The following is a 19,418-nucleotide window of genomic DNA, read 5'->3' on the forward strand; positions in this document are numbered from 1 at the left end:
CTGGGAATTGAACCCGTGTCCTTTGGAAGAACTGGCAGTGCTCTTAACCACTGAGCCATCTCTCCAGGCCCAGGGCCTTTTTTTTTTTTCATGCCAGACAAGCACTCTGCAGTCTACCACTGAGCTACACACCTAGAGTCTCTCGGTTTAATCTGAAACAACCTAGGCCAACCTCAGGCAATTGAACAAGCTGAGAATATGTAGTATTCTTCTTTCTTATTCTCTGCTTTCCAAGATTCCAACACTCCTCCAAACTCTTTTTTTTTCCCCCAAGGCATGGACCCACTATATAGCCCTAACAGGTATAGACCAGGCTGGCCTCAAACTCACAGACCCAGCTACTTCTCTGCCCCCAAGTGCTGGAATTCTGTCCCACAAGCCAGCCAGCCTTCAAACTCTTCTGTGTAAGTAAGAAAAACAGGACTCTAACTTCCTAGAAATCTCTTTCTGAAAGTCCACTGAAAAAGCAAGACCCATTCTAATTTTGAGGGCTTGCTACTTTTGAATGTTAATCCAAATGACTTCTTAAGAACAACAACTTTGGCAAGATTCCATGTAAATATACACAAGATCCTAAAAATGAATCATTTTCCTAGGTGACTTTTTTTTTTTTTTTTAAACCAAAGATCAACACCATATGATTTAATAAGCTATTAAGGTTCCTGAAATAGAGGCCGGGGAGACAGTTCAATCAGTCAGGGGTTGAGGGGAGACCAAGGTGGTTCTCGGGAGCCAAATTCACAGGCTCTAATTTCAGTGAGAGTCCCTGCCTCCAAAAATAGGATGGAAAGCTGGCAAGGGAACCCTTAACAGGTCAGGGTACTTAAGGAAAGGCAACTAAGATGCATAAACTGCAGTCTCCCAAAGTCTAGCCTTTTTTTTTTTTTTAATATTTTAAATTTTTATTTACCTTTATTTTATGTGCATTGGTGTTTTGCCTGCATGTATGTCTATGTGAGTGTCTCAGATCTTGGAGTTACAGACAGTTGTGAGCTGCCATGTGAGTGCTGGGATTTGAACCTGGGACCTCCGGAAGAGTAGTCATTGCCCTTAACCACTGAGCTATCTCTCCAGACCCAAGTCTAGCCTTTTGAGAAGTCAGAAGAGAAAGGCTATCCCTTCAAATTGGACAGTTTTCAAAAAAAGAAAAACAAAAACAAATAAGACTCACAACAGCCAATCAAGCCAGCCACATCACGCAGAGCAAGCCTGGCCCTAACTGCCCTCTTTGTGGCCCTGTGCTGTTTCCTTGTTGCTGTCTCTGCTGACCCTTCCGCCCAGCTCTGCCTTTCTCTGAGCTCCTGTCTGTTTTGTGGACACGGTGCTGTCCAGTTCACCAACTGCTGAAAAAAGTAAACCGCATCTTGAAGACTCAGTTCTTTAAATGGTGTTTTTGGACACCTCGTAGCATAAGATACACCCTGGGTTCAAATCCTGGCCGACCCAGGTGACCCTGGGTCTGTTTCCCTTCATGAAAATACCATGAGCTACTGCATCTTAAATGTACACTAAAAGGTAGGCAGCTGCCATCAACTCTCCTCCCACGGACTCCAGCCGTAACTGTCGCCTCTCACCTGACCCACTTCAAAAGCCCGACAGAGTGCCCTGCCACCCATCTGTCCCCACGCCAATCTCCTTTCCTCCATACCACTGCTGCCAAGGCTTTGCTCCAAAACACAGATCTGATTACATCACCTCCCAGCTGAAAGGCCTTTGACAGCTATCACTTGCTCGCTCAGGAGCAAGTCCGCACTTCTTGGCCTGGCATGCAGGGCCTCTGCAATCTGGCTCTCTCCTCCCAGCTACTCTACCCAAATGCCAGGCACCGTCTGTTCTAGAACAAACCCCCAAGCATGACTTGTTTTCCTGCCTCCCAGCCTCCGTTCATTGTGCTCCTTCATCCAGAAAGCACTCCCTCCCACCTGACAAAAGCCCACACAGACTTCACCTCCTCCCTCAGCTCCCTGATGCCAGGCCAGAACCAACAGCACCTCTTCCTCTTCCTCCACCTCCTTTCTCCTGATGCACTAGCTCCTGGTTACCTTCTCCTAGGACTGTGCGTGCTATTATCTCAGACAGACACAGGGCTGGACCTCATAAGGGCATGACATCCCTCAAAAAAACAAAAAACAAAAAACAAAAAAAACCTCTCCGCTGCAAGAACCAAAGACCATCTAACATAAGGTCCAACACCAGACATGAGAATCCCTCTTTTGAGTTGTTGATCAGGATTGTCCAAGAGACTCCCCAAAGAGTATAGGGCTATTGCTATTGGATTGCTATTCCTATCGGTTGCCCATAGATAGTAAGCCCCTATTGTTGCAGACACCATGCACTTCAGATACAGGGCCCAGAGGTCCCTGAGCTGGAACTGACCTAAATGCCTCCTCCCTGAGCATTAGTGTTCATGGTACCAGAAGGTGCCATGCAAGCCTCCAAAAGAGGCAAGCAATCAATAGTCCTACCCAGCCATGACATATATAAACCATGTGCTGGCTAACTGTATGTCAATTTGACACAAGCTACTGTCATTGGAGAGGAGGGGATCTCAATTGAGAAAATGCCTCCAAAAGAAAAGATGCTTCTGAGTATAAACAGACAAGCCTATAAGGCATTTTCTTAATTAGTGATCACTGCAGTGGGCCCAGCCTATTGCAGGTGGGGGACACACCTGGGGTGGTGGTCCTGGCTAATATAAGAAAGAAAACAAGCTATGCAAGCCATGAGGAGCAAGCCAGTAAGCAACAATCCTCCAGGGCCTGCTTATCAGATCCTGCCTCCAGGTTCTTACCCTGACTTCCTGCAGTAATGGACTACACTGTGGCACTATGAGCCCAATAAACCCTTTCCTCCACAGACCCTCCACACTGGCTTTTGATCATAGTCTTTCATCATAGCAGTAGCAACCCTAACTAACCTTCGTGGATACATTGCCTTTGAAAGTGCATAGACATTCTGATGTGTGAGACTTGGCTGCAGCTAATGATGATGCAAAGACCGCCTATGAAGGTGAAATCTCTATGCGTTCCATTGGCTCAGAACTCAGTCGCCATCCTTCTAGACACAGCATCTCTTTCGCAGGTCAGAGAGAGACGGGATGGTGGAAGAGGTGGTCCCTCGGGCTTAAACAAGATATGCGGGCGGGAAAAGAGCATAGGCGATTTTTTAATAGGACAAGTGTAAAGACCTCAAGTGTAGCAGGACTTAGTGTCACTGGAGTACTGAGCTCATTCTCAGAGAGTGAGCACCCCTGGGTAACTCCCTTGTCTTCTTGAGTATTCTACTCATGGAAGTCAGTGACATCATAAGACCTGGAGACAAACTGCACAAGAGCTCATCCCACCACATGTGGTCTTTAACAAGACACCCAGTCTCTAAGGAGGATTCCTCACCCACCGAACACCCCCCCCCCCCGCCCCGACTCTGGCAGCTCTCTGGGGAAGCCTCCCTCCTGGCTAGCAACTGCCCTGTAAATAAACACATCCACGAGACTGGAGTGTGGTATGCAGAAATGCTTCATCTAAATAAAATGCAATTTACTGTTCTGAACCACAGAGCAAAACACCACCAAGGTCCAAGAAGCTTCTCCTGTTCTCACAGTCTCAGATGGTAAATGGATTTTCATAAAAACCAGACAGGTAGTTGGCAATATCCCTGTGCCAATAGGAAAATGCCCCTTTTGGCTAGCTAGTTCTTTCTCTCCCATAAATCACCATCTAAAATTGCCCTGCATGTCCATTCAAATGTTTTTTGTGGAAATCTAATTGTCTAAATATAAGCCAACCACCTTAAAGATTAGCATAAAAGCAAGTTCTTATTTGGATGTCTAAAAAAAGAAAACTTTTTTTTTCTCTTCAGACAGGGTTTCTCTGTGTAGCCTTGGCTGTCCTAGACTCACTTTGTAGACCAGGCTGGCCTCAAACTCACAGCGATCCACCTGCCTCTGCCACCACGCCAGGCCCAAGAAGAAAACCTTAAAATTAGCAATTCCTCACTCCTGAGCTAAGGACTGAGCCCCGTATAGTAAATTCTTTACTGCTGAACTAAGTCCCCAACCTCTTAAAATTAACAATGCTTAAAACACTTCGAACAAATGGCTCAGTTAGTAAAAGTGCCTGCTGCCAAGCCCGATGACCTGAGTTCAATCCCTGGGTCCCACGTGCTAAGAAAGAGAACTAACAACTGCAAACTGTCCTCTGAGCTCCACTCTCACCCTGATACAGGCACAAGCACTCATGTAAACATACTCCCACTTAAATAAGATATAAAATAAATAACTAATTAAAAAGTTTCATCCAACAACTTAACCATAATGTTGAATTTAAAACACAGACCAGAGCCGGGCGTGGTGGCGCATGCCTTTAATCCCAGCATTCGGGAGGCAGAGGCAGGCAGATCGCTGTGAGTTCGAGGCCAGCCTGGTCTACAAAGTGAGTCCAGGATGGCCAAGGCTACACAGAGAAACCCTGTCTCGAAAAACAAAAAAATAAATAAATAAATAAATAAATAAAACACAGACCAATATGTGAAGAGGCATGTCTCAGGTACCTATGAGCCAAGCCTGGCAGTAAACAGTTTATAGGGTCTTCCCTGTGGTCCTGGCACAAACTCCAAGAAATAGACATTATTTTCCTCATCTTACAAATATGAAAATAGGTCAAGTCTCCTATCACGGCTACCCACAAAATTCAAATGGGGCAAAGGTCATGATCTTACGGGTCAGGACATAGAGCAGTTGATTAGTGTGTGCATGGTCTGGGGTTTGATGCCTTTTATTAGCAAAAAATAAATAAAAAGAGGGGCTGGGTGCAATGTCATGCACAGCATTCAGGATGCTAATCTGAGCAACATTACAACACTCCTTCTGTTAAAAAAAAAAAAAGAGAGGAAAAATGAGTATATATGTATATTTGCAGTGTTGTGCTATAGTTAAAAAACACTACTCTGATGAAGGCACTTTACTTCACAGAAGGTAAATTTTAATGTAGAAAACCATGTCCCTGCCAGCTAAGGGATTAAACGTAAGAGTGTGCCCGCCAAGGCTTAGGACGGTTGCCATTCGTCATGTAAAGCTACTTTATATGTGATTAGGTTGGTCTTCATTATCACACAAAGTTCCTTTCACTCTAATCTTACCCAGACATAAAAGGCTAATGAGAGGACAAACTTAGAGAGCAAATTAAATTAGCAAAGTCGGCAGTGATGGGAGCTTTGATTCATGTAACTGAGTTTACAAGATAGTGTGTTGATAAATTTACTTACTACCATGGCACTTTTCCTTACACTTTTGTTCTGAGCTTGGTCGAAGCATTTGTCGGAAAAGTCTGTATTAAAAACAGTATCTAGCAGAGCCGCACACCTTTAACCCCAGCACTCGGGAGGAAGAGGCAGGAGGATCTCTGTGAATGCGAGAGCAGCCTTGTTTACACAAGTTCCAGGACAGCCAGGGCTACACAGAGAAACCCTCTCTCAAAAACAAAACAAAACAAAAACCACCCTGTATGTATAAAATTGATGCGTATTTCCAATTATTGTGCAAACAAAAATGAGCCACCATACAATTGGAGTTTATCATTAAAATGCAGGTACCTTGCCATTCCGAATAAGAGCAAAACTGTTGAAAACCCAAAAACATTATACACAGGCAGTATGAAGTACCATGTACTGGAAACCCACCTAGCCAGGCTGACCATACAGAACCACACAAAACACCTGTCATCACACCTGAACCAGTTCAACTTGCTAATAATAAAACAATTCCAATGAGAGTCTAAAGATTTTATTTATTTATTTATTTTATAGGAGCCCACAGTTGAGAGACTGAAATTTTTTTTTTTTTTTTTTTTTTTTTTTTTTTTTTTTGGTTTTTCGAGACAGGGTTTCTCTGTATAGCCTTGGCCATCCTGGACTCACTTTGTAGACCAGGCTGGCCTCGAACTCACAGCGATCCGCCTGCCTCTGCCTCCCAAGTGCTGGGATTAAAGGCGTGCGCCATCACGCCCGGCTGAGACTGAATTTTTTAAAAAGATTTCTTTATTATTATGTATACAATGCTCTGCCTGCATGTGCACCTGCAGGCCAGAAGAGAGCATCAGATCACATCATAGATGGTTGTGAGCCACCATGTGGTTGCTGGGAATTGAACTCAGGACCTCTGGAAGAGCAGACAGTGCTCTTAACTGCTGTGCCATCTCTCCAGCCCTTATTTATTTATTTTATGTATATGAGTGTGCTATCTGCATGCCAGAAGAGGGCATTAGAGGGTACAGATGGTTGTGAGCCACCGTGTGGTTGCTAGGAATTGAACTCAGGACCTCTGGAAGAGCAGAGAGTGCTCTTAACCGCTGAGCCATCTCTCCAGCCCCCTCCGATGAGATTCTAACTCATACCTTTAAAACTAGCTTCCAGTTTATAGGAAACGTAACAACATAAACACAGGAAAATGACTTCAGAATATAAGATAGTCTACAAGCTCTTTGCTGAAGATCAAGACTCAAAGGGAAGCAGTAAGTTGTATTTTCCTATGTGAATACTTGATTCACTCTTGGTACAAAAGAACCATTAACAAATGACATCTGAGAGACTATTGTTAACTTTATGTGATAATGACATGTCTTGTTTTGTTTTGTGTCATTAGTTAGAAATGTATACTAAAGTTTCTGAAAGAAAATTATTACTTTAAAACACCTGACAAACTACTCAACCACCATTGTTCTGTGTGCTTGGCAAAAATACCTATGGTCCCATGTATTTGCAAAACTATGAATACTCTATTTGCTTTCTAGGAGATCTACTAGAATGAGTGTAAGTCTGGAGAGTTCAAAAGTTATAGCAAAACTTAGCTGGTTTCATGCTGAGAAGATTGCTCAGTATTTGTCACACAAACTTGAGTACTCCAGTTCAGAAGCCCAGAACACACTTAAAAAACAGGAAGGCATGGTAGCCTCCTGTCCATCACTTGGGACACAGAGACAGGGGGATGCCAGGGTACAAGCTTGCTAATTGGACTACTCTAAACAGGCAAGCTCTAGAGTTAGCAAGAGATGAAATAGAGAGTGATGGAAGAAGACCCCTGTAGTGTTTAGAATGCATAGGCTCAGTCGGTGGAACTGTTTGTGAAGGATTAGGAGGTGTGGCCTCGGTGACAAAAGTATGTCAAGAGCCCTCAGCTATCTTCAGGGCATTCCCTGCTTCCTGCTCAAAGTTAAAGATGTGAGCTCTCAGCTGTGCCTTCCACAGTCATGGCCACAGTCATGGCCTCTAATCCTCTCATCCTCTGTAAGTACAAGGGCAATTAAACCCTTCCTCTTACATGCTGCCTTGGGCATGATGCTTTATCACAGCAGCCTAAGTCCCTATCCAACATCAACTTCAAGTCTTCACACACACACACACACACACACACTCACTCACACTCTCTCACACACGCTCTCTCTCTCCCAGTACACTTTGCTTGGCCCAGATTTTGCATTTATTTAATGCTAGGGCCCTTTATCTTCTGGGGTACCTAACTAGAATGCAGCAATGTCCACCTGTAATCCCAACTATGAGGAAACTGAGGCAAATGAACAGTGAGTTCCAGACTAGCCTGAGCTGCAAATTTGGTCCCTGAAACAAAAACAAACAAATAAATAAAATCATAGATTGCATGTTGGCAATCTAAGAGCTACTTGCTACTTCTGCGTCTCTTGCCTCTATAATTGCATTGTCTCTGACATGTTTTGGTTTGTGAATCTCTAAAATACAAAATTCCACTGAGAGCTTGCCCTCCACGAAGTTAACGTTGACTTCCTCCAATCCGTTTCCTCTTAATCCGCAGAGGAGTGATGTCAACCTCATCCAGATGGTCTAACTACACTTAACTTTTCAGTTTCAATCTACGTTGAGGTATTTCCAAGGTATTGCCAACACCTCTCCAAGGGAGAGATTAAAATACCCATAAAAATCAAACGTGTCCCCATACCATTTAACAACGTTCGCCATCACTTACCTCCACAGCTCTGATTCCCCCCTGTATACAGTGGTGTCCCACTTATAAGCAGGTCCTTCAGATACGTGGCCGACTAAACTGCCAGAGCATCGCCTGACCACACATCATACCCACTCCACTGCCACTAAATGGCTTACAGCCACTTCCAACTACATCCCATTCTACTTAGGGTGCTCTCTGTTTTAAAATGTATGGAAATGTAAGGAAATAGAAAGGAAACAGAAATGACTAGCGGAGAAATATGAGATAGAAGTCAACACCACAAGAAAATGATCAGATTTTATGCTTCCCCTGCCTGTAGGAGGCCATTTATAATGTTCCAAACACTTTCGTATACACTCTGTCATTTGACCCTCAAAACTCTGGAGGGAATCTGTTTTTCATCACAGCAACACAAAGTATCTAGCAGAGCTCAACTTGAAAGCGGACAGCTTGTCAGCCCTCAATTAGCCTTCCTATGTAAGGAATGTCAGCTAGTCTGCGTAGAGACCATCACTGCCAACAGGAACGCTCTGGCCAGCATCACTGTAGCATACAGGACAGTCTCCCAGGGCTTTGCTTGGTGGTAATTACAGATGGCGTTTAGGTCTTCCTGTGTATCAGCTATGCACAGTGGCACAAGCCTGCAATCCCGTACCTTCAAGTTGGAAACGAAGGGATCGGGGGTTCAAGACTACCTGCAGCCATTTGTTGAGTTAGAGGCCAGTCTGGGCTGCAGGAAACCTTGTTTAAAAAAAAAAAGAAAGAAAGAAAAAGCCAGGTGTGGTGGCGCACCCCTTCAATCCCAGCACTCAGGAGGCAGAGGCAGGCGGATCACTGTGAGTTCAAGGCCAACCTGGTCTACAGAGTGAGTCCAGGACAGCCAAGGCTACACAGAGAAACTCTGTCTCAAAAAAACAAAAATAAATAAATAAATAAATAAATAATAAAAGAAGAATTGCCAAGTGTAGTGGCTCATGCCTTTAATCCCAGCACTTGGGAGGCAGAGGCAGGCGGACCTCTGTGAGTTCAAGGCCAGCCTGGTCTACAGAGTTATTCCAAGACAGCAAAAAAAAAAAAAAACAAGGAAAAAAAAAAAAAAAAAAACCCTGTCTCAAAAAACCAAAAAAATAAAATAAAACAAAACAAAACAAAAAACCAAACAAACAGAAAGGAAATATCAGGGGAATGAGATGGCTCAACAGATAAAAGCAAAAGGGGGCTACTCTCTCTCTCTCTCTCTCTCTCTCTCTCACACACACACACACACACCCCTAAATGCACTTTTTCATTTCTTTTAACTACCGGAAGATCTTCATATATCTAATCCACTAGGTACCCCCCTAGGATTGCCCAATTATGTTTTTGTACCAGCAGCCATTGCTGCTCATGTCAATATCCCCATAGGAAAGCAGCGCTCTGCGTACCTAACTACTTTTAAGAGCAGACTAAAGACCTCTGAGCAATCAAATCACAATGAGACAATACCTCATACATATTAGAACAGCCATTCCAAAAAAGTAGAGTCTTAGTGTTGTATGCAGAAAGGGGGACCCTTTGTACCCTCAGTGAAAAAATTAGTACAGCCAATAAAGAACACAATGTAAGTTCCTCAATAAATTCAAAACAGAATGGCTATCTATGATCCACTAATCTCCCTTAAGTTTGCATTCAAGAAAATAAAATCAGTATCTTGAATCCAGTATATGGATTCAACCTAAGTGCCCATGAGTGAACAAAGAAATATATACAAATATGTAGTAGGGTATTATATAGCCACGAAAAGGAAAATATCTCATCATTTTTAACAATATGCATGAGGCCACTGTGCTAAATATACCAAATAAGTTAAAAGTAAGCCAGACACAGACAAATTCTATTGTGGTCTCACTATATGTGGAACAAGGCTCAGGCTGGGCACTCAGGAGGCAGAAACAGGTGGACCTCTATGAGTTCCAGGACAGCCAGAGCTATATAGTGAGATCCTCCCCCCCCCCCCCACACACACACCAAGTGTGGTAGCATGTGCCTTAAATCCCAGGACTCGGAGTCAGAGGTAGAGGATCTCTGAGTTCAAGGCCAACCTGGTCTACAGAATGACTTCCAGGACAACCAGGGCAAGACAGAGAAACCCTGTTTCAAAACAAACAACAAAACACACACACACAGAGTCAGACTCAGAGGTGAGGGGGTGTGGCTGTTGGGTGGTCTTCATTTTACTGTGGTAATATTACATGTTGTATAACAGCAAGAAGATGTTAAGTCTTTATTTTCCATACCCCCATGCACACATGTGCGGCGCTTTGACATATAAGTGACTCAGGTTTGTGTCCTGGATCCTTCTTAGGTCTGATGTAGTGTGTGCACAGCTTTCTGCTCTTCTAAGGTCCTGAGCTCTGGAAGTAAGAGGGCCACGCAGAGTACTTGGTGCACAGTGACATTTTGTTTTATTTTATTTTATTTAAAGATTTATTTTTATATATACAATGTCTGCCTGCACGTACACCTGCCCGCCAAAAGAGGGCATGCGATCTCATAATAGATGGCTGTGAGCCACCATGTGGTTGCTGGGAATTGAACTCAGGACCTCTGGAAGAGCAGACAGTGCTCTTAACCTTTGAGCCATCTCTCCAGCCCCTACAGTGACATTTGAAAACCTTAGGTTCAAGATAAAATTTAAAACAAACAAACAAACCTGTAGGTTCTAGAGCTGGAAAGATGGCCCAGCAGTTAGGCGCTCTTGTTCTTACAGAAGACCTAAGACGATTCCCAGCACCAACATGGCAGGTCACAACCATCCATTAACTCCAGTTCCTGGGATTCAGCGCCCTTTTCTGACCTCCACAGGCGCCAGATGTGACAGTGGTGTACATGTATGTATGCAGGTGAAATACTCATACACATAAAAAATAAACAAATCCTTTTAAAATTTAAAGACATAGTCTTAGCCTGTCTCTTCATTCCAAAGCAGAAGCAAATAATTACTTTTTTTAAAAAAAAGTTACTGGGCTGGAGAGATGGTTCAGAGGTTAAGAGCACCATCTGCTCTTCCGAACGTCCCTAGTTCAATTCCCAGCAACCACATGGTGGCTCACAACTACCTGTAATGAGATCTGATGCCTTCTTGTGGTGGGCAGGCACACGTTTGGGCAGAATACTGCATAAATAATAAATAAATCTTTAAAAAAAACATGACAGTCCCCTTGCCTCTCTTGGCTGTTTAAAAAAAAAAAAAAAAAAAAGTTACTAAGGCAAGACCCCTCCCATCAAAAGGCTTAAAACTTGCTGGGCAGTGATGGCATGAGCCTTTAATCCCAGCACTCGGGAGACAGAGCCAAGTGAATCCCTGTGAGTTTGAGACCAGCCTGGTCTACAAAGCGAGTCCAGGACAGTCAGGGATACACACAGAGGAAAACAACAGCAACAACAACAACAACAACAAGTTAGCAAAACTATTTTGGTTTGGTTTTTCCTCCTTGGAAAAGCTCTGATATTTCCTTCTCTCCCATTCTGGATAATCAAGCACATTCTGCCTCATGTACTCATAAATGTTATGTTCCTCGGTGTGGTTATGTCATGGTAGTTCTAGGGCTGGTTGATTCAGCAGCTGAGAAGTCACTGTGGTTTTTAGGTACCTTCAGCCTTTGCACTGTTAGACCGCTGCACACTTCCTGTAATGCCGCAGATAGTTACAGCCCAGTGCCACAAACCTGGTCACTAATCAGTCACCGACAGCAGGCACTGTTCTACTAAAATTACCTTGACTCAAGATTCTCTCCCTAGGGCAGGAGACATGTGCCCAGCTTACCCATGAAAAATAATGGTGGTGGTGGTGCACATCTTTGATGCCAGTTCTTGGGAGGCAGAGGCAGGCGGATCTCTGTGAGTTCAAGGCCAGCCTGGTCTTCAAAGTGAGTTCCAGGATAGCCAGGGCTGCACAGAGAAACCCTATCTCAACCACAAGACACACACACACACACACACACACACACACACACACACACACACACACACACACGGCAGAGTTGCAGTAAGAAGGATAGAAAGCAATGTAGGGAACTTCTTAGAGCCTGAGCCTAGGCAGAAGAATCCTCCAACTGAGGCCAGTCCTCAGTCAAAGAAATAAATGGTGGTTGGACACAGAAGACTGTTCTCTGCAGAGCTGTCACTGTGTGTGTAGAACAGCGAGAGAAGAGCTATTCTTTCGTTTCCATGGATTTTTTTTTTTTTAATTCACACATCTAGTTCCACATTGGCAAGTACTCAATAAACATTAATAATTGATGTTATGAATCTCAAGTAATTTAGAGCAAAGCCTGGGCAGGGAGAGAGGATCATAGCAGATTATATGGGAATCATGACCAGCCCCAAGTTTTTAGAAGTAATTCAATAGCCCTTACACAAATGGCTATACACACAGCGACTAAATCCCCATAGAATGTGGCCAAGTCTGTGCTTTCCAGACTACAGGAGCATGTGTCATAAAGACATTAGGAATGCTCACAGCCTGTGCCATTGGGCATGCTCTCACAGTCAGCCAATCCTACTTTTAGAGATCTATGCTGTGCTGGCCAGCTCTTTTTGTTTTCTTACTCCCCATCTCTTCCATCCACAATAACCTCCTCTGTAGGGACATTCTGTCCCCCACAGTCCCATCTTATGGGTTTAATGTGGCCTGCTAACTGAAGTGCTTCTTTGGCCTATCTGTGCTTTCCACATTTCTCTCAGGTTGGCACTAATGGCAAAGAGGCAGCTTCGTAATGACATGAGGTTTGGGAGCTACAAGGAGCCAGAGGCTGCACAAGGCCATGGTGACTTAATAATTCATGCGCCACATTGAAGTCAAAGGGCTCCGACAGGCTAAGGGAGGTATCCAAGATGAAAATGGATTATCTGGTTTTCATAACATAAGCAATGGGTTTTGTTTTTTTGGTTTTTCTTGTTGTTGTTTTTCAAGACAGGGTTTCTTGTGTTGTCCTGGCTGTCCTGGACTCCCTTTGTAGACCAGGCTGGCCTCAAACTCACAGCGATCCACCTGCCTCTGCCTCCCGAGTGCTGGGATTAAAGGCATGTGCCACCACACCCGGTTTCACAATGGGTTTTATAACTAGTCATTAAAACAGAGCCAAAGAATGAACACAGGGAACGCATGCATGACAGGTGACACAAGAAAAGGTATGTGACATGAGCGTACACTGACTCTCAACTGCACAAATGTAATTAGCATCTGCATCTGCGTTTGTGCGATGCCCTTCGTGTCTTCAAAACTGTATATAACATAATGTACCACTTGGCTTCAGTTACATCCTTTGTGCAAAAAGGCCATCCCCAGTTTTAACTGTTTCTTCCATTCTTCACCACCCCTTAGAGGCAATGAGCCAATCCACCACAGGTAAGTGACCTTAGGTACGCTGAGTCACTGTGCTCTATCTTAAATGGCTGACCATCCTGGGCTCACACCTATCTACAGTGAGTAGCAGCTGGGAGTCACTGGGACTAATAAACTCTCTCACGTTAATGGCAAAATCCATACTGAAATCCATGGTCTCTGGCCTGCAACATTTTTCTTGCCCTTGCCATTTCTGTCTATGGATGGGATGCTTCTTTCTAGAACATTCTCCTTGATCACCCCCACCACCACCACCGAAGCCCTTAAAGACAGCACTCACTCCTCAAAGACAACACAGCAACGGAACCAGAACTCCTTTCACTAACCACAAGATAAGGCTTCTAAGAGCGTTCTCCGTGGAAGTCTCCTCATCCCCCCTTTCTGTTTCTGTCCTCTTCGGGAATGCTGACAGCCTCTCAACTCTACTAGGCAACACTGTTTCCCAATGTCCTCTTCCACTTTCACTTCCCAAGGAAAGGGCCAGGATTTCAGGTTTATCAGTCAGTGAACGCATATTGACCTATCTTCTGGGTTTAAATACCATCGTCCTAACATTCTGCTAAGATGTCCCCCCAAGAGCACATTTTACAGCTGACTGGGAAGCCAGGGATTGTGCCACACACCTGCAATCTCAGCACACACAAGGCTAGAGCAGGGAGATCAGGAGTCTGAAGCCACACTGGGCCACATGGTAACACCTTCTGGCAAAAACAACAAACAAATGTGCTGTATGGATAAGTTGCTCAACCACAAAAGAGCTTACACGGGGCCATAGAGATGTCTCCACAGTTCAAAGAGCTTGCTGCGCAAGACGGGCAACCTGAGTTCCATTCCCAGAACCCACAGTAGGGAAGAATTCTAGTTGTCCTCAGAGCACATAGATGCGCGTACACACACACACACACACACACACACACACACACACACACACACACACACACATACCAGCATGCTCACCCGTGTTCATACACACACAGATCAAATAAATAAAATAAAAGCTGTAAAGTAAAAACCTGGTATCCTGCCGGACATGGTGGTGCGCGCCTTTAATCCCAGCACTGGGGAGGCAGAGGCAGGCGGAGCTCTGTGAGTTTGAGGCCAGCCTGGTCTACAGAGAGAGTTCCAGGACAGCCAAGGCTACACAGAGAAACTCTGTCTCAAAAGACAAAACAAAACGAAACAAAGCTGGTGTCCTATCATATGATTTCACTTTGGAACCTGTTAAGGTTCATAGACAAGGGGGGTGTAGTTCAGTGGCACAACATGCATTGAGCATATTGGAAAACCGAGATTTGATTCTCAGCACTACCAAAAATACAAAGACCAGCTTCCAGTGCGAGGGTCGGTCTGGCTGCCCTTGGTACTCCTAAACAGGCAGGCGGGAACACAGCAGATGGCTCACTGCAACACATCACTACTTTCCCCATTTAACCAATAGCATACGAACAGACTTATGTAGTGTGGAAAGTGTTGCAAAGCCATCTCTGTACTTGTCAAAAGTAAGAGCTCATGACTCCAAGAGAGGGACATTCAGACAGGCTTGCTTCTTAGTCTGACAGAAGCCAAGACGAAAGGCAAACAGTGTTGTTCATCCTTATTTTTAAAGAGATGTTGATTTGAGAACGGATCTCCTCAAGAATGCTTTCATGGATACACATCTGGGATATAAGCCATGTTAGACCCTCGACCCCCCCCCCCCCAAGCCTACTTGATAAACTGAGAAACTGAAAGTAAACAAATGAGTCGTCGGCATGTGGGTTTCTGGAACTCTCCTAGGGAGGGTGTTTAGTTATCATTATTAGGGAACTGTTTTTAATCTGTGCTATCAAAGCAGACATATAAGGCCTGGGATTCTGGAACCAAAACAACCAGAAATGATACACTGTGAGAAACGGCCGCACATTCTGCTTGCCAGGGTTCACTGAATTCTTGGGTGACTGACATGAATACAGGGAGATACAGGGCCAGGAATGGGGAGGCAGGGACTCCGTCACAGGTGATATCAGGCAAACTGCCCCACTTCCTGGGCCCAGTTTACTCCACTGAGAGGGTTAACGGATAAAGTGTATAGTGATGCCCTTTATAATTGCTGGCACACTGTTCTAATACTACAACACAGGCTCCAAAATTCCTAGATTTCCCCCAACTCTTGTAGTCACAAGGTTGCAATGTGATTCCATTTGGGGGATGACCGTGAGAAAACTAAAACCCAGAAAGGCTTAATAGCCCTGTAGGGCAAACAGTTCTGTAAACTGGGGGAGAGGTGCTTTTACAACTAAAATAAACACTTATGAGACAGTTCAGCCTGTCTCAAAAAAAAAAGAAAAGAAAAGACAGTTCAGTGCTGGGTTTGGTGGCACAGAACTTTAATCCCAGCACTTGGGAGGCAGAGGAAGGCAGGTCTCTGTAAGTCTGAGGACAGTGTGGTCTACAACGTGATCACTAAGACAGCCAGGACTATATAGTGAGACCCTATCCCCAAAAAGCAAACAAACAAACAAAAACTCAGTTCAGAAAAAAAAAATTCTAGAGGCTAACCCAACTAATTCCCCAGTGTGTGTGTACACGTGTGCCGGGCATGCGTGTTCCATAATAAAAACAAAATAAAGTGGCCAGCTGCTGGTAGCTGGCTCCTTTAATCTCAGCACTTGGAAGGCAGAGGCAGGCAGATTTCTGTGGGTTAGAGGCCAGCCTGGTCTATAAAGTGAGCCAAGGACAGCAAGGGCTCTATTACAGAGAAACCCTGTCTCAAAAACAAAACAAAACAAAACAAAACAAAACAAAAAACAAAGATAAAATAAAGTTTGTTGCCCCATCAATAAGGCCTCATAAATGTTGAACAATAAATAGCACAAGCCCATTTTTCTAAGTAGGAAATTCTCGACTCACCAGAAACAGAATCTTTACTATTGAGTTTGAAGTGCCTGGTGGAAACAGACCTATCCACCTCCCAGCTATTCTGGCAAGACTCATTATAATATGGATTATAGCTCTACTAGTCCAGGGACAGGGCTTTTAATGTTCTCTGGGAGATAAAGAATTAATCAGCCACCCAGAAAAGAGGTTGCCTATAAATGGATGATTTAGTCAAAGTAATTCCATTGTTTCTGAAATTGTGCCCTCAGTCACCCCGCACCCAAACCCCACGATGGCACCAAATAAATTGTATGTGGTCAAAGAGACAAAAATGTTTTTCTGGCTGTTACGAGGAGCAGAAAAGGGCTGGCTATGACTCAGTTATGTTTTAGTTCCACAGGAACATGAATTATGATAATTTAGACTTTCTGGTGGTTAGACCAAAAGAGCAGGAAAATCAATACTTTTGAGTTCCAGCAAAAGTTAAGTTTGTGGCACCAGAATTGCAAGATAGGAATACGGAAGTGACCTTAAATTTATTTCTGGACTTTCCTGCCTCCACCAAAATCAATGACACTATTTCCCATTCCCCTACTGTCGAATCACAATAGCTGGGAAGCCTGGAAACATCGACTTGGCTGGTAAGCAGAAATCTCTAGGAAGGAGTCTAAAAAAGTCAGACAACAAACTTCCTTTACTAGGCATGCTTTTCATTGTACAGGCACCAAGATCAATTTTATGATGCTTTTTGACTGACACCCACAAGCATTCTGGCTGACACAAACTTTGCAGAGTGCAGGGCAGTCCCTGTGAGCTCTTTAAGTAGCCCAGATGAGCAAAACACCACCATAATAAGCACCTCTCAGGCGCTCATAAATTCTTTCATTCCCAGCAATCAAGAAGCAGCTGCTAAAATCCAGGAATCTTCCTAGTGGCAGATCTGAAATACCTCCCGGGCTGCCTGGAGAAGCTTCACAACTGCTTTCTTCTCTTCCTCCCTCCCCCATACCAGGAGTGCCAGCCTGGCCGGATAAGGATGACGGGGAGGGCCTGGGGGTAGCGGGGGGGGGGGGGGGGAGTAGAAGGGAGTAGGGGAGTAGCGGATCTGGTGAAAGCAGAGACTCAAGACTCCCTTCTTTTTCACCACAAAGAAAACCAACCCTCTGTGCCAGCCAACCAGGTTTCTCTTTCCCTCCCCCAGCACACTAACTTCAGGAGTCTGATGAGTCTGGTATTTCTAGAGTTCGCGACCTCGGCCACCCTGAGCCTTTTCCTAAAAGATTTTGAACCAGGAGCTAAAGGCGTCTAAGCTCCTTTACTAGTTAAGACTCGGTTTGCCTTTACCTTTTAACCCGGAGGGATGCTACTTCTGGGGTCAAGTTCAAGATGAAGGTGCCTTCCTCACCTCCCTAAATTCACTCTGCAGGAAACTGTAATACCGAGGCAAATCCCACAGCTCCAAGCACAAGGATCTGGGACTGCCAAGCGGGAGCCGAGGCAGCATGGAGAAGATTGTCACAGCCCGGCGTCCTCCGCCCTCGGTTGCGGCGCCGCGTTTCTTCTACCTGGCCACGGCCGCATTTCCTCCCCAAGCCTTTACACAATAAGTCAAATAAGTTTTGGGAACGCCAGTCCAGAGATCTTTCTGTCTGCAAGCACACCACACAATGCCCAGAGCTTCCTTCCCCGCCAGCCGTTCCGGAAAGCCGCCGCGCCGAGCCCGGGGGCCCTACACACCCAAAAGTCCTCCAGGAAGAACCTGAATCTTCACCATGCCTCTAAAGTAACTACTCATCGCCCAAGGGCAAGGGAACTCGCAATCTTGACGCGACCCTCCACTTAGATGGCACCCCTAAAAGAATAAACCTACGAAGTCTAATCCCAAATCATCACCCCCCACCCCCCGCAACAACATCACCACCAAGAAAAGAAATTCGCTTGCAAATGCGAGCCGCAGCCTGCAGGAGCGAAACACTCACTTTCAGCCCACAGTGGGCGATAGGGTTTTCCACGGTGAAGTTCGCTCGGCAACTTCGCGACTGGCGCACCGGGACACTCGAGACCCCGCGGTGCTAGGCACCTCGCCCGCACGTCCGTCCCCCCCACCCCCACCCCAGAAACCCGGCGCAACCCGGGCCCTGTCTAGCCTAGGGACCAAGGAGGCGAGCGAGGGGCGGCTGGGAAACTCCTGCGCGCCGCGTGATCCCGGTGTCCCCCAGTCCGGCTCTACAGCAACCCGTTCCTCCCGGCGCGCAGGAAACGGCCTGCACCGACTCCCCGGCAGCGCCGAGTCCCAGGCCGAGAGCTCCGGCACGCCCGCGCCTATTCCCGGAAAGCTCCCCGCTATGCCTGGTGGAGGGAAGGGGGCGTCCCGAAACTTTCCCACTAGCCTCTCTCTGGTTTCCCCGGGCCGTTCCCCGGGACCCTTCCTCCCCGCCGACTCTGGCAAGTGACACGGCTGAGGACTCCCGGAGGCCCGCAGCGGCGCCTAGGCATCGGGAGTTACCTGCCGAGAAAGTTTCCAGCTTTCGGCGCGGTTCCCACCCCGGGGGCCGGGCCTCAGGGCGCGGCGGGCTGGGCGCTGGGCGGCTGCTGCTCCTTGCTGCTCCCGAGCCCGGCTCCCGCAGCTGCCACCGCCAAAGCAGCGCTCCAGCTCGTCCCCCCGCCTCGCCCGGCCCACACCGGGACCTCATTGGCAGCGCCAGTCCCCGCCCTTGCGCGTGCTCCGGAAGGCACCTTCCTTGTGCGCGCCCGCCGGGGCTGTGCCTCCCGCGCCCCTCCCGATTGGAGCTGCGGGGCTCTGAGACCCGCTGGGGTGCGGCACGCGAACTTTCCGCCCGCCCGTTGCCTTTTCCCCCTTCTCTCTCAGTATGTTCGCCGCCGGAGGCCAAGCTTCCTTTGAGATGGTTGCTCCCCTGGGGCCTCGCCTGGGCCCCTGTGCAACAGGACCAGTAGTGTGATTAGTCGCCCCCCCCCCCAACTCCCTTTTTAGCCATTTTAAAACCAGTAAAGTAGCCCAGCTTTCGGTCTACACAGCTCTCTGTAAGCATCCGAAGAGTACATATGGGAGCAATTAGCCAAGCTGAAGTTTCCGCGGATGCTTTTGGGTGGCTTTGTTGGCTTTTCTTCCCCCTCACTTAACTAAACACAAACAAACACACTTTCTGGTTGCAGAACGAGCTAAGAAAGATGGAAAGTACATCT

General features: G+C 46.1%; 1 protein-coding gene across 1 annotated transcript in view; it reads right to left on the reverse strand.

The window, feature by feature from the left end:
- The window catches only part of Tanc1 (tetratricopeptide repeat, ankyrin repeat and coiled-coil containing 1), a 225,399-nt gene extending 206,539 nt beyond the window's left edge, over nucleotides 1-18,860 (reverse strand). Inside the window, exon 1 of the mRNA XM_051166670.1 lies at nucleotides 18,721-18,860. The gene's annotated coding sequence lies outside the window, so the exon portion shown is untranslated. The remainder of the gene's footprint in view (nucleotides 1-18,720) is intronic.
- Between the last annotated feature and the right edge of the window lie 558 nt (nucleotides 18,861-19,418).

This window comes from Acomys russatus, chromosome 24, assembly GCF_903995435.1.
Source record: "Acomys russatus chromosome 24, mAcoRus1.1, whole genome shotgun sequence".
Lineage (NCBI taxonomy): Eukaryota > Metazoa > Chordata > Mammalia > Rodentia > Muridae > Acomys > Acomys russatus.